Source organism: Bactrocera tryoni, chromosome 5 (assembly GCF_016617805.1).
Source record: "Bactrocera tryoni isolate S06 chromosome 5, CSIRO_BtryS06_freeze2, whole genome shotgun sequence".
In the NCBI taxonomy this organism is placed as follows: Eukaryota; Metazoa; Arthropoda; class Insecta; order Diptera; family Tephritidae; genus Bactrocera; species Bactrocera tryoni.
Genome location: NC_052503.1, coordinates 17377109 through 17390364, shown reverse-complemented (window position 1 = coordinate 17390364; position 13256 = coordinate 17377109). Strand labels below are relative to the sequence as shown.

Sequence of the window (13256 nt, the reverse complement as noted above, 5' to 3'; positions counted from 1 at the left end):
AGCGCCTTAGGGTCAACCTTCTTTAAAAACTATTTGGGCTATAAACTTTGATTAGAAACCACATCTTAGTACCTTTTATCGAAAAAAAATAGGGCAGGTAATAATAAGTAAAAATTTCTTGACGTCAGAAAGTTCAATGCAACTTTGATTGTACTGCACCTAAGCTAAAGGGTGATCCATTCCGAGGTTCCCTACTTTTTTAAAGAAAAAAACACAGAAACTTCTTTGTCATGTATTTTTCGAAGATTATCTTTTTCAAATATTTGCCGCGGCGTTGAGTTCAATTTTCGATGACTCGTTCGAGCATTTCGTCTGGTAACTGGCGAATGATACCCGTGATGTTTTCCTCCAAAGCCTGAATTGAAGCGGGATTGTCCGCATAGACTCTAGACTGCATATCCCCACAGAAAAAAGGTCTAATGGTGTGATATCACACGATATTGTTGGCCAATTGACCGGACCAAGACGTGAAATTATCTGCTCACCGAAGTTTTCCCTCAATATATACATATGTGACCTGGTCTAAGGAAAGGGGGCTTAGGTGTCAAAAAATCAATTTTCACTTTTTAGTTGATTCGGATGGAAGATGAGATGCTTTTTCACGTGATAGAATCCAAAAAGTCATAACTTGTTTGAAAATTCCCTAAAAATGTAGAGAAAGAAGAGTAAAAATACGAAAAAATATAATTTTTTTGTAATGAACAAAATACTTTGAATTATAAGCTATAAAGACATGATTATACACTATAAAAACGTATTATGGGCCAAAAATAATAATGATGAGTAGTTTATGCATTTTTCTTTGTTGTCGTTTTCCTTGAGATCTTTTTACGTGTTGATCCTGAGGAAGACGGACCTGGTTCCTCGTCTGGTTTGAGAACATCTTCATTAGTTTTTGCCTTCCGTTTCTTCGATGGCAAATCTTTCGGCAATGAAGCCACAATATCTACTTTAGATATATCCGAAACTAAGCTCCGGAAAGAGAGACGAATGAAAACAAGACAACAGCAGCTGCGCGGTATTAGAGTAAACGTCACTTCTTCAGTGTTACTTTTTTAAATATTCCACACTAGCAACTTACACGATGAACTATAATAATATTCCGACCAAAAACAACACTTATTGGACGTCCTTGAAGCCTCTGGAAAGGAGAACAATTAATGAGATAACGAGAAACTGACGAAACGAGTTGTTTATTTTTAACAGCTGTTTCCCAGAAAACTAGTTTTCGCACGTTAGCTCCCTTTTCGTAGACCAGGTCACATATATTGATTGATGCGATGTGCAGGAAGTGGCACCGTTTTGTTGAAAGCAAATATCGCCGAGATCACAAGCTTCAATTTCGAGCATCAAGTAGTCGGTTATCAGCCATTGACGATTAAGTTCTCATCGTTCTCATCGGCATAATTTTTGAAGAAATATGAACTGATGATTCCACCAAACCAAAAATCTCTTCATCTCGTTCTTCGTCCCAAATGCAGCAAGTTTGCTTGTTTATGAACCCACCGAGCCAGAAATGAGTCTCATTGCTGAACAAAATTTGGCTCGAAAAACGTAGGATTTTCTTCGAACTTTTAAAGAGCCCATAGAGCGAAGCAATGTCGCTTGGGAAGGTCGAGCTGCTTCAGTTCTTGCAATCTGTATTTTGTACGCTTTCAGTTTAAGATCTTGATGTAAAATGCGCCAAGTTCGAGTTGACGCGAACGACGCCGAAGTGACTTTCCATGATATTTGTGTACACTCTCAGCTGCGACTGCTATATTTTCTTCACTTCGTGTTCGTCGTGGTCTTTTCAGTCGAATATTACAATAATGAATGCTGGGTCTCAAGAACAGATAGACTGTGGCAGTCGATAGCATGGTCATAGAAAGTTCAGTTTAGGTCCTCGCCCATAATCAGTAGAATTTCTACAGAGTTTTGTGCGTTTCTAAACACTAACATTTGATAATTTTAACGGCTGATCCAGTTCTCTGTATAGGTTTGTTAATCTCTAAAGCTCGCTTGTTTTATATCATGAGTTAACCTATAGGTTGGGATAACGAAAATGGTTTACATTTTCTCACTCGAAATGATTGCTTTATAGTTTGAGTTAAATTATTTTATTATCCTAGATCGTGTTATATTAAAAAAAAATTAAAAAGCGTTTCCAAGAGTTATTCTGGCTGTCGAGTTATTTTTTACTTTCTTGATAATATCCTGAAGTTCAATATTATGGCTCGGTTCCAGTTTTCTAGTCAACCTTGTACGTTCCTAAACAATTTGGACCTCATAGCCTCAAGGGAAGGCAAATTTTTTCCAATCTTCTTACGAACTTAGAACTACCCTATATATTAACAATATCGGTTTCTGTATATTAATATGATGAGAGACTTTGAAGTGGGTTTGAGTGAAACACTTATTTGGGATTTCGAGAGTCGGGTCAAATAATATGGGTCTTTATGATTTAAGAATACCATTCGTCTATGGAGTTTCTACGCAGTCCTAAAATGTTCTATGTCTAAAACCCTCGTCAAAAACAAATTGACAGCAATAACAACATTGCTGTCATAACGGATGTATAACTTGATTTTACCAACTTGTCTGCTATCATACAACCAATAATTATATCAAAAACTCATCATCCGGTTGCTACTGAGAAAAATATAGCCCTTACTGAAACTATATAGACCAAAACATGCCTATATATAATGTAGGTATGTATATTTAAATGCAAGCCACCAGTGTTAGCCCCTCTCTCTCGCAGTCTCTCTCTTAATTTTACAGTCTATTAGCAAATAAGTAGAAATAGTAGTAGTAAATAAAACAAGTAAGGAAGGGATAAGTTCGTCTGCAACCGAATATTTTGTACTGAATTAAATATCTCACAAATTGACCGATATTTGCGGTAGAAAGTCAGCTAAAGGTACTGGGGTCCAAATATTCGGCATCTGGAGGCTTGAACAGTTTTTGTTGGATTTGAATAATTTTGGGTAAAAAGTTATATTAGTTTCTTCTTGATTTGTGTACCGGAAGGTGAAATAGTCAAATGAAATTTAAAATGGTGTTATATGAGAAGTAGGTGTGATTGTAGTCCGATTTCGCCCATTTTCGAACACTGAATAATAAGATTGTCAGAAGAAAATTATGTACCAAATTTGGTTAAAAAGTCGAGTAGGTCCTGAGATGTGTTGTTTTACCTAAAAGTGGGCGGTGCCAAGCCCATCGTTCAATTTTTACACCGTCTCCCTTAAAGCCCTCTCATACTTACCTAAGCGAATTCTAGAAAATATGTACATTAAGCCTATTAGAGGGCGGGGCCACGCTCAATTTTACAAAATTTTCAGCCCAGAGGTGCCCTTACTACTGCAATCCTCTGCCATATTACAGTCCTAATTTTATTTTTGTGCTTCGTTATAGCGTTTTTTGGCCGTGGCACTGGTTCGATTACGTCCATCCACGAACTACGACTTCTTTTTCTGCCAGGGAACATTTCATAGGGATATCCCAATCTTTACTCAAGTTACTGCTTGCATGAACGCACGAACGGACAGACAGACAGTCATTCGGATTTTAACTTTTCTCGTCATCCTGATCATTTATATAAATATAACCCTATTTCTAACTCGCTTAGTTTTAGCTGATACGTGTAACCGTTAGGTGAACAAAACTATTATACTCTCTAGCAACATGTTGCAAGGGTAGGCAAATTAAGAGTATGCAAGTAAGTCTTTTATGCAAAAACAGCCATGCTACTCCATTTCTAGGAAACTGGGTAAAGTGTTGCTGCTGCCGCTGCAGCTGTGGGCTTGCGGCTGTCGGCTGTTGGCGTACTCTGCAGTTGACGTACAATTCATTTGGCTTACATTTCACAGCATATAATTCAACAAAGGGGTGCATTTGGTGTACATGACTAGCTCTGTGTGTGTATTTGTGTATGTGTGTGTGTGTATTTATGACAGCTGAGGAGTGGCTTGCGCTAAAATAAGCCAGCGCTCGCGTCATTCTAAAATATGCAAAGAAGCAGTCAAGCTAAGCCGGCCAAGATGAATGACGATTGAGATATTTATAGCGTGTACGTTCCTGTAACTGTATGTGTGTGTGTGTAAGTGTCGGCAGGCAGTGGCAGGCACGGCGCAGAAATAGTAAAATGAAACTAAATTGCTCCATTTTTTATTGTTTTTTTAAGCTTGTGTAGCACTATTTTGATGGAGACGCTGTCATTTGTAATATTCCACAGGATGTCCTAGAAATTGGCAACATCTTGCCGCAAATAATTTTACTTGAATTGACTTGAGTTGGTGAAACTGACAGGAAATGATTAAAATGCTGTGAAATAATTGTAATTGGGATAATTAGCGTTGATGGGGCTATAATTAAAATTGATTTGGTAATGCGATTGTAAGACAAAAAGAGTTTGTAGCTGACGTTTGGGTTACTTTATGTTTCATAATGGTATTGTGGGATGTTTTTTGTATTTTTTTCTAATCAAAAATAAACTTGAACTGAAAAGAAATTTTTGGAAAAGGGTCGCAAAAAAGAGGTATCAGAGAAGCCTCCTTAATATGGCAATAAGGTCTTATCGAGAGTAGTGTCTTAATCGACCTTATCAGTGTCGCTTTAGACCCGGAAAATCTGCTATTGACCACATTTTCACCATGCGTCAAATCTAAGAAAAGTCCCGTGAAAGGAAATTAGACACAGCCGCCTTCGACAACACAAAAAGGAACTGCCTCTATGCCGCTTTGTTGGAACTTGGTACTCCCGCAAAACTAATACGGCTACATAAGCTGACGCTGAGCGGCACCAAAAGCTTCATCAGGATAGGGAAGGACCTCTCCGAGCCGTTCGATACCAAACGAAGTTTCAGACAAAGGGTCTCACTTCTTCAATCTATTGCTGAAGGAAACAATACAAGCTGCAGAGCTAAATAGAGAAGGTACAATCTTCTATAAGAGTATACAGCTGCTGGCGTAAGCCGATAATGTTGATATCACTGGCTTCAACAACTGCGCCGTTAGTTCTGCTTTGTACTGACTGGATTAGAAACCGAAACCGGACAAGAAGAAATATTTCCTGTCATCAAACAAACAGTCATCGCATTCGGCACTTGGCTCGCACGTCACTTTTGACAGTTATAACTTTAAAGTCGTAGATAATTTCGTCTATCTTGGAACCAGCATCAACACCAACAATAATATCAGGCTTGAAACGTAACACCGAATCACTCTTGCCAATAGGTGTTACTTTGGACTGAGTAGACAATTGAAAAGTAAAGTCCTCTTCCGACGAACAAGGACCAAACTCTACAAGTCACTCATCATTCCCGTCATGCTATATGATGCGGAGGCATGGACAGTGACATCATCTTATGAGTCGATCTTAGGAATGTTCGAGAGAAAGGTTTTGCGGAAGATTTATGATCCTTTGCGCATTGGCAACGGCGAGTACCGCAGTCGATGGAACGATGAACTGTACGAGATGGATGAGGACTTTGACTCAGTTCAGCGAATCAAGAGACAGCGGCTGCGCTGGCTAGGTCATGTTGTCCGGATGGAAGAGAACCCTCCAGCTTTGAAGGTTTTCGATTCAGTACCCGCCAGAGGAAGCAGAAGAGGAGAAAGACCTCCACTCAGTAGGAGAGATCAGGAACGGGCTGCACTTGGTATTTCGAATTTTACGTAAACGTAAGAGCCAGTGTGGGTTGAACAGGTCCAAATGTTTCCCTACTCCAGAGGTTCATATATGCAGGAATGCACTTCGCAAATCCAATCTTGCAAAATAACGAAATCCGTAAACTATATTCTGCTCAGCATAAAATTTGTTCCGATTGAAAGTGGAGAAATGCACTGCGACCTAAGGTGCGCTCCCCTGATATCATAGCACCGAATTTAACACATTGATTCAAAGAGGCTCATTCGACGCAGTACCCGCCGGGGGAAGCAGAGGAAGAGGAAGACCTCCACTCCGTTGGAAGAACCAAGTGGAGAAGGACCTGACTTCGCTTGGAATATCCAATTGGCGCCACGTAGCGAAAAGAAGAAACGACTGGCGCGCTGTTGTTAACTCGGCTATAATCGCGTAAGCGGTTTCTACGCCAATTAAGAAGAAGAAGAAGAATCAAAGAGGCTTAGTAAAGCTCTTGAATCAATGGTTTTGATATGTTATTTTACCGGGTTCATTTGTCCTATAGCCTGACTTCTGCTGTTTGGGATTGCTGAGTAACAGAGGCAATGTACTCTGGTGTCTATGCCTGAGGGTCACAGAACCGACACAGATCTTTAGAACAACATCCTAATCTGTGCAGATGACACCTCAGCCTTCATCGACCTCTATAAAATCCTACTAGCTGCCTTAGTTTTTCCTCCGAGAATAATTAGTTGCGTGAACCATTTTGAATTGAATTCTCCCATAAACGACGAAGTCCAGCCGTTTGTTGCCAGTAGCGATTTCTACAAGCCCTTTTCTCTTCCAGAAGTACGGCTCATAATGTGTGGATGTTAGCAGCGAAGAAAGGCTCTGGTCTCATCGGCTTGGTCGCCGCATTCTCTTTCGCCAATTGAGCGGCGAATTAGTTGCCCTTGATACCTCTATGCGCAGGCTTCCATGCTAATGAAATGTTATTTTTCGTGACAACCCTGTTTAGCATTATTGATGCTCTCTAGTACCATTGTTTATTTGATTTCCACGGAAGGATTACCTGAAGTGCCGCTTGACTATCACTGAAAATGACGAGCTAAGGTTTTCGATCAAATAAATGGGTCACAGTTGTAACAGAGCTGAGCAGAACTAACTTCGGTAAAATAAAAATTTGAATTTGAATTTTCTTAAAAATGGCGGCTTATAAACTCAAAGGAAGCATTGACGATAAGTCTACTGTTATTATTGCAAAAAGTTAACGATTTCTCATATTTCCTTAGAACCAGAATAAATGCGTACCACCCTTATGAAAGCCAATCTCTAACTACTAAAGAATTTTCTTTAACATTGTAAAACAAACTACTTTATCGCCAACAGTTATTTGGAAAATATGCAAAACGTTTTGCTTTTGACATTCCTCCGAAGTAAGCGTGAGTTGATATTTAGTGATTTGCGCCCACACACCTTTTACTTCATGACTTCATGGCCTCGCTCATAGCAAACTAATATCTGCGAATGCCGTTACTAATGTCTCATTTATTTCTGCGCTGTTGCTGTTGTTGTCTATAGCAACCGAAACACTTGTTCTTCAATCTGGTACACTTGATCTCTTTGGGTCTCTCTGCTGTTTTCGAGTTTTTTCGCTTGTTTTTCCTTTGTTCCGTACCTCCAGTTGTAGCCACTAAGCAGTCACTTGCTTTTTAACGGTTTGTTGCCCATGTAATTGTAATTGTTGTAACAATTGCTCTTGCGAAATTGTTGACAATTTGTTCTCAGTGGCCATTGTTTGAACCAACGCTTCTAAACTACAGCTTTTCGCCACCAACTGCCATCAGTCCACAAGTCAACAGAACTTAATTTGCTTTTCAACGCATACACTTTGTTGTTGGACTGTCAGTTTTTAATTCTTGTTTCTTGGCTTTTGCTTTTTTGCTTGAAGCACTGTAGTTTGGGTGTGTTTGAAGTTGTAGAATGTTTCTCATAATTGTTTTGCTTGGCTGCTCTAAGGAAACTAGTAGAAACTTGGGTAATGACAGGGAGTGGAAATGGTAGGGTATATCTGTCGGAATTTATGGTACATATTATATAAGGTTGTCAAATATCTCCATTCCGTGTTTTTGCTCTTTATTCAATGCTTAATAAAAAGTGTTACAGTCATCGTATTTAGTTTAGTGCCGTTTCATTCGGTAATCTGTTTCCATCTAGACGGCAACTTCATAATACCCCCCTCGTAGAAGCCCCCCTCCTTCTTCGCGAAGAACTCGGACAGCTCCTTCTCACAAGGCTCTTTTGAGTTCAACTTTACACCAACAAGGGCATTCGCCATGGACAGGAACAGGTGGTAATCACTTGTCAGGTCACGCTATGTCCGGGCTATATGGCGGATGCGATAAAACCTCCCATACGAGCGCTCCCGTAGCTACTGACGAGTTATCAACGAAGTGTGTGGTCTGGCGTTGTCCTGGTGGAACACTACACCCTTCCTGTTGGCCGATTCTGGACGTTTCTGGTCGATCGCCTGCTTCAAGCGGTCCAGTTTTTCGCAGTAGATGGTAGAATTAAGCGTCTGACCATATGGGTGCAGCTCTTAGTGGATGATTTCCTTCCAATCCCACCAAACACAGCAAAACCTTCCTGGCCGTCAATCCCGGTTTGGCCACTATTGACGATTCATCGGCCTTCGACCACGACCGTTTTCGCTTGATATTGTCGTATGTGACCCATTTTTCGTCGCCAGTCTCCATCCGCTTCAAAAATGGGTCGAGTTCGTTCCGTTTCAGCAGCATATCGCAGACGTTGATTCGGTCCAGACGGTTTTTTTTGCGTCAAATCATGCGACACACAAACATCAAGCTCTTTTGTGTATCCAGCCTTTTGCAAATGGTTTAAAATGGTTTGGTGACTAACTCCCATCTTCTGGGCGATGTCACGAGGCCAATGACGATGCCACATGCCGGTCTAACTCGATGTTTTCCATGATTTGATCGGTATTCGTCGTCACAGGTCTTCCGCTGGCTGGCTTATCCATGGTGTCGTTTTCACCCGCTCTGAATCGTCGAAACCATTCCTCCGCAGTTCGAAGTGATAGAGTACCATCCCCCAAACACCATTAATCTCATGGAACGTTTCTCTAGCGGATTTGCCTTTAACGAAGGAAAACTTTAAATTAGCGCGAATTTCGGCGTTAGTAAGCTCCATGTTTATCCAATATCCAAACTAATCATGCATAGCGCCAGTTTGTAGAGATACGAGCTCTGTAGCGCTTTATGCATAGCCGCGAAATTCAAAAGACAAAAAGGCGGAAGGGAGATATTTGACAACCTAATACATCCAAGGGTTTCTAAGCAAGTTAGGCGGAGTTTACAGATCTTAAAATACAATGAGTAGTCATTCTTTAAACTAAATATTCATAACTAAAATGAAATCAACTATTTATTCGGATCTGTGCTATCTGTCCGTTTGACCAACTGCAGCAAGCAATCTCCCGAAGTGGTTAACTTTGGCCAATAGGAGAGAAATTATATTCCAAAAGGACAATCCTAGGCCACACACATCGAACGTGTCTCGGCATAAGCTCCGGGAGTTTGGTAGGGAGATTCTCATGTATGTATCCCCCTTAAAAATAGTGATGCAAGTAGAGGTACTTTTTTCAATAGATTGTGCAAAAACTGAAGCCGCTCGACCTTCCCAAGCGACATCGCTTCGCTCTATGAGCTCTTGTAAAATTGTAAGAAGATCCGACGTTTTCGAACCAAATTTTGTTCAGCAATGAGGCCCATTTCCGGCTCAATGGTTATATATACAAGTAAAATTGCTTTAGGACGAAGAGCAACCTGAAGAGATTCAAGAGCTGCCATTTCATCCAGAAAAACGTCGGTTCGGTGTGGTTTGTGGGCCGGTGGAATCATCAGTTCGTATTTCTTCAAAAATGATGCCGGTGAGAACGGAACCGTCAATGTCGAACGCTATCGCAGCATGATAACTGACTATTTGATGTTTGTAATTGAAGTTCGTGATCTCGGCAACATTTGGTTTCAACAAGACGGCGCCACTTCTCACAGATCGCACAATCAATGGATTTATTGAACACTTCGGAGAACAGTATAAAGCCTAAAGTCATTGTGGACAATCCCGCTTCGACTCATAACATCACGCGAGTTATTCGCCAGTTACCAGAACCTACGTTGAATATCTCAAAAAGTGGGAAGAAACGCCAAAAATATTTCGAATTCCTGAAGGTTACTCTCTGCAGTATCTTCGTGCAAAATTTAGCTTTCTAACGATAGTATTCATGTATTTATGAATTTCTATTTAAGTTCGTGCAAAATTCATTTCATTCTTACTTGCCAAGAAGATTCTTCGGTGCCAATTAAAGAGTTGAAGCTAAAATTTTGAACGAACTTCACGAGCAAACTTTGTTCCCTCACAAACGCTTACACTTTCATATATTTTTAGCACATTTGCACAGGTATATGTACATATGTATCCATTAACAAACTCAGTGACCACAATTGGTGGGAGAATATATACTTGTTACATATTTACTTGGCTTGGTTTCTGCTGCGCTAAACTATTTGCATTTAATTAAGAAGAAGGTGTTTTTGCTGGCAGCATTTTCAACTCCCCTGCCGATGACCATCGCTTTCTTTGGTTCTCTGCCTCGGTGCGAGCTACCATTACCAACCGACGCGTAACCCTCATTTAAATGCAACGGCTTCGACACCAGCAGGCGTGGCCCAAATGAATTGTTGACTTTTTTACTCTCACTCTCGTACCAGCAACTGCAGCAAAAAAATGGTTTTAATTACTTGACATGGTCTTTACATTAGTGTATCTGATTCTGAGTCTAAATTATTGAAAGAATTTTGGTAGGGGCACTGTTTAATACTGAATATTAAGGGTAATCTCTGTATCTGTAATTAAGTCTGAAACTAACGCAGTCTCGAAATTGCTTAGAAAATAGTTTCTTCTTCGCGGTGTTTCTTCTTTTACCTTTTGGCGCCTATTCGAGTTACAAAGTGCAACCAGGTCCTCTTTCACCTGATCTCTCGGACGGAGTGGAGGTCTTCCTCCTACTCTGCTTTCACAGGCAAGTACTGAATCGAAAATCTTCAAAGCTGCACTGTTCTCTTTTATCCGGACAACATGCAGCGCAGCCGTTGCATCTTGATAAGGCTGAACTATGTCAATATGGCGTATATTTCGTACAGCTTATCGTTCCACCGACTGCGGTTCTTGCCGTTGCCAATGCGGAAAGGCCCATTAAATCTTCCGCAAAACTTTTCGCTCGAAGACTCCTAAAGCCGAGTCATCAGATGATGCCACTGTCCATGCCTCCACACCATATAGGAGAATGAAAAGATTAGGGATTTATAGAGTTTGATCTTTGTTAGTCGAGAGAGGACTTTACTTTTCAATTGCTTACTCAGTTCGAAGTAGCAACTGTCGGCAAGAGTGATTCTGCGTTGGATTTCAAGGTTCATATTGTGGTTGGTGTTGATACTGGTTCCAAGATAAATGAAATTACCTTCGACTTCAAAGTTATGAGTGTGAAGACAAGAAAATAGATTGCAACTCATAAAATATCATATTTTTTATCTTCGTTTTGATGTGTTATTGACCTTTGGATTTAGGAGAATTGAATTTTAGTTCTTAAACATGGGAATGTAGAAAAATACTGTTATATTTGGTTAAGATGTATTCTCCCGTTTAGAAATTGACTTAATGTTTCGAGCAGGAGAATGGCGCAATTGGCTCGGATAAACTCCAGCCAAGAGATCGAATTTTCTACCACGTTTTGCAGAAACGTACTTATGTCAGAATGTTTTCTTCAACAGCATCAATTGTCTCGGGGTCGATAACGCCGTAGACAAGCTACTTCACATAACTCATCAAAAATAACCCACCAGTGTTAAATTGCTCGATCTTGGATGCCACCCCACAGGTCCACGACGCGAGATAATGCTTTCATCAAAAGTTTCCTTCAATTGTCTCGTTGGGTGTATGATATGTAGCGCGATCTTGTTAGAACCAAAGGTCTTCCACATCAACATCCTCTAACTCAGGCACGAAAAGTCATTAATCTATCTATTGCTCTATTGCTTTCCATATTGATAATGTCACAGGCCAGCTTCATTTTTGAAGAAACAGTGGACTAGTGCCTCCTTCTGCCCCTAGCGTACATCAAACAGTAACGTTTTGGGCATGTAATGGAGCAAATAATCGAAAACGAAAGGCATTAAAAAGGTGTACCGCCGCTTAGATTAGCGTAAATCTTATAACTTATTTTCCAAAACAAATCTAAAGTCTCCACTTCCATACTAACTAACACACCTTCAATTTCTTCAAATTGTTTACTTTCTTATCGTCGTATGCGATCATAAGACGCCACCTACTAACATAAAACACGCCGAGATAAGATAAAATTATAATCGCAAACTATGAGTCGGCTTTATCTCGACGGCGCGGCGGTACCGTTTCTTCATATTCAAATTGAGGAGAAACGAAACAAAAGCGTTTCTTGTTTACATACTCAAAACGGTTGTTGTAGTAAAATACATACATACATGAGCGAATGGCTCACGTTATTCTGCTATGACGACAAACGCGACTAGAACAAATCAGTCTCGTTACGGGAATGTGCGGTTACGGTCCCAACGTTTAACTAAATTATTATTAATTTGTTTTTTATCGTATTTTTTCTCAAACTTACACATTTGTTAGGTGCGCTTGCACCTGGAGCTGCTTGTTTCTCTTCTCTGTTTAAAGATCGTTCGTCTCGAGTTTCATTTGGTTTTTACCGGCAGTGTTGAATATATTTCGATTTTGAGTTACATACTTAATATATATGTAGTTCAATATTACAGTTATTTTAGCTATCAAAAAGTGTTTTGCGCGAAATTACAACAATTCTCCGGTCGTTTTTTTAAAAATAATTTGCGTATTTTGTGTGGTTTGAAAGAGTTGAATTGGTGTAAAGTGTGTTCTTAAAGTATGCGGCGTACGGTTTTTGTCGTGGAAACATATTGGTGGGTTTGGAAAATTTATAATTTTTTGTAATTTCATTTATATTATTTGTTGCTTCTCTCTATATTTCCAACTTTTTCTCTGTTGTATCTACAGTTTTATTTTAAAACGTATGACGCAAGTCTACTCGTTGACTTTATTATGTCGGCATTATTATCTACTTTAATGTTTACCTTTTTTACCTTGTAATTATACCGTGAACGGCGTAGATTAAGAAATTTGACATGAAGTTTGTAAAACTTACAGGAAAACTTCGAAGACCCTAACAAGTATTACATGTGTGAATGATCACCGTCTCGAGTTGAGTCGATGTAGCCATGTCCGTAAGTCTGCATATACGCGAACCTAATCCCTGAGTTTTACAGTTATCGATCTGAAATTTTTCTCCAAGAAGCTGCTCATTTGTTGAAACCGTCAATATTGGACCCATATATTGGATATACATAGCTCTCATATACCATAAACTGATCGTTCAGAACCAAGACCTTCTATGGAAAACTTTTCTATTTGACAAGCTGTCGTCACGAAATTCGGAGAGGATTATTGCCCAACGGATCGGTATAATCTCCAAAGAAATTGTTCAAATCGGATCACTATAGCCTATAGCTGCCATA

At 39.9% G+C, this 13256-nt stretch overlaps 1 protein-coding gene across 9 annotated transcripts in view; it reads left to right on the top strand.

Moving 5' to 3' along the window:
* The window catches only part of LOC120776380, a 208437-nt gene that overhangs the window by 84543 nt on the left and 110638 nt on the right, over positions 1-13256 (top strand). Inside the window, exon 1 of one of the 9 annotated variants that reach the window (XM_040106984.1) lies at positions 12507-12644. The exons of the other annotated variants lie outside the window; for them this stretch is intronic. The gene's annotated coding sequence lies outside the window, so the exon portion shown is untranslated. Of the gene's footprint in view, positions 1-12506; positions 12645-13256 lie in introns of those variants that run through there. 9 annotated transcript variants of the gene reach the window in all.